The sequence below is a fragment of the Chenopodium album genome, chromosome 14, assembly GCF_948465745.1.
Source record: "Chenopodium album chromosome 14, dcCheAlbu1.1, whole genome shotgun sequence".
Lineage (NCBI taxonomy): Eukaryota > Viridiplantae > Streptophyta > Magnoliopsida > Caryophyllales > Amaranthaceae > Chenopodium > Chenopodium album.
Window position 1 is genome coordinate 2660871 of NC_137847.1, and position 2568 is coordinate 2663438.

Consider the following 2568-nt stretch of genomic DNA (forward strand, 5'->3'; position numbering starts at 1 on the left):
TCCTCTATACATTGCCTCTTGGGCTTCATTAAATTCCAATTACATAAACTCCCAAATTTAAAACCTTACCCTCTTAATGTCTTTTATACTATATATGTTCGAAAAATTGTCAACTTGAATAATCTCAACAATTAGCCATTAAATTAACTTGATTAAATTATTAACTTTACATAGTATAATTAAAATTTTCTCAAAAAATTTAAAATTAATAACCTAATTAGAGATTGACTATTACTAAAGAATTAGAATAGGTAAATAGAGAGAGAGCAAAAACAGCATCTAAATAAGCAAGTTGAAAAGGGGAGAAGAATAGAATTAGAATCAGAATCACTCTTGTCGGCCTCTTAGCAAAAGATAACTCTTTCTTAAAGTTAATTTTTAGATTGCAATTCAAGATAGGAATTTCAAACCCTCTATTTTGTAACAAATAATTGTATAAATAAATTCATTCATAATGCATATAGTTGACCATATAAGTATATTACATTATTCTAGTATTTTTGATTTGTTGTCGTAGGAAGAGGCATGGAAGTACAATTTTATATTTATAAAATAAGGTAAAAATTATTAATAATTGTAAGAAATTAAATTCGATACCGAAATTGACAAAAGCACTAGCACACCAGAACCAATATGTTGAAAAAAGTAAAATAAAAATATAGAATTTAGATAATGGATGTATCTTCTTCCTTGTTATACTTATATTCGTGCATCCAATAATGCATATGCACAAAATCCATAGAATTGAGTATTGGCATCTTTGCCTTTTAAAGTGGGGTCTTGTATTAGTTGTTATACAAGAGGCGACTAGAATGACAAAAGATTGCATGACCAAACTATGTCTTTATTCATTTATCGAACAAGATCCTCTCCCATTAACAAGACGTGTAGTTTCTTGCTGCTTCTTATTAAAGGGTTATTTATAATACGTTTTTTTTTGTTTAGTTAATGCTCTCGCTCTTATTAGAAACTTAAGAGAGAGCGAGGGGGTAATTAACTACCACCATATTGCTAGATGTGTTGTGTGTGTGGTACATTCACACTAAATTTTGTTCATTTAAGCTTTCTTGAATGTATGTGCATGTAAGCAATGAATAGTCTTGCTTAAAAGTTTATCAAGATGTATAATTAAAATTGCCACTCTTTCTCTAATAATTTAATGGGTCAATAAAGGATACTCAAGAATTCAATAAATTTACAAATTTCAGTTTTCGTATACTTATTGACATTAAAATAGTTGACGCTTTTAGACAATTATAATATCTACATGTTTATTCATGTTAAAAAAAAAGAAAAAAAAACTTATAACATGTGCCCATAGGGCCATAGGCATAAGTTAGACAAATCGTTTAATTATTATCTTTATTGCTCTCAGTTTTTCAAACAACTGAGAACGTGGTAGTTAAATATTGTTGCAGATATCTTGACTAGAAGAGCGTATAGTTTAAAATCTACTCAAAAGTTTACATGTAAATTGTCAAAAATTAATCAATACTATATAACCAATTAACCATAATAAAACGCTTTACCTATATTATTATTCAATAGTTATTTTAAGTGTAAGACTGTAGCATGATGCACATCATAATCTCGTATAATAATATGCTATTTCAACTTGTTCCACACAATTACATGAACAATTTTATTGCTACCCACTTAATTATGCGCTGGATTATGTGACATAAGAGTCCAAGCTAACATGCTCTGTCCAACAATATGTAAAAGGCCTACTTTTTGGCATTGTTTTGTGCTGCTTCTTTTTGACACAAGTGAGCGGCCCAACCAATACTGTTATACACTTATACATAGTATTAAGCAGTAAGATTGTGAATTAGGCTCTATTACTTCTCATCTTAATTTCAAATATTTCATCTTGTAGTAAAAAATAATACGTACAAGGTAAGATATCATAATAGTCGTATAAGATAAGTTTAGATAATGTAAGACACAAACTCTAATTTATATAATATTAGATATGTGATATATAGGTGAAGAAAACACTGTCTTAGTAATTGCTTCAAAACTTTATTTTATTAATTTAGTTATTATTTAGTCATTTGGTCGAGAGAAAAGGAAATGAAACGGGATGGATGTGATTAGGAATAGGGTTTAGGGATGGAAATGTAGCAACCATTTTAGAAAATTACCAAGGAAAATGGTAAGAAAAAATAAAAAATAAAAATAACCTCCTTAGCTCAACAACCTACACTAGTGTTAGGATAAAATGAGAGGATGAAGGAAAAGTGGGACAAAATATAAATTGAAAAAAATATGCGTTTGCCGGGAGTCGAACCCGGGTCTATTGCTTGAAAGGCAATTATCCTAACCGTTGGACTACACGCAATTGATGTTATAAAACTGTATATAGACATTAATATTTTATACAATAATAATAATGATTTGGTTTTTTTTACATGTATATTAACGTCAAATTATTTGGTTGACTGATATGATCTTCTCAAGTATTGGTACCTTAAACATTAACGTGGCTTATTATATGTACATGTATGAGTATTATGTTACTTTGCATGTAATCTTAGGTTAATTTCTTATATTAGGGTCTGTTCT

The 2568-nt window shown here is 28.8% G+C and overlaps 1 non-coding gene across 1 annotated transcript; it reads right to left on the minus strand.

The window, feature by feature from the left end:
• Window positions 1-2272: 2272 nt before the first annotated feature.
• TRNAE-UUC (transfer RNA glutamic acid (anticodon UUC)) lies at window positions 2273-2342 on the minus strand. Its single transcript has one exon. It is a non-coding gene; the product is annotated as a tRNA-Glu (tRNA).
• Between the last annotated feature and the right edge of the window lie 226 nt (window positions 2343-2568).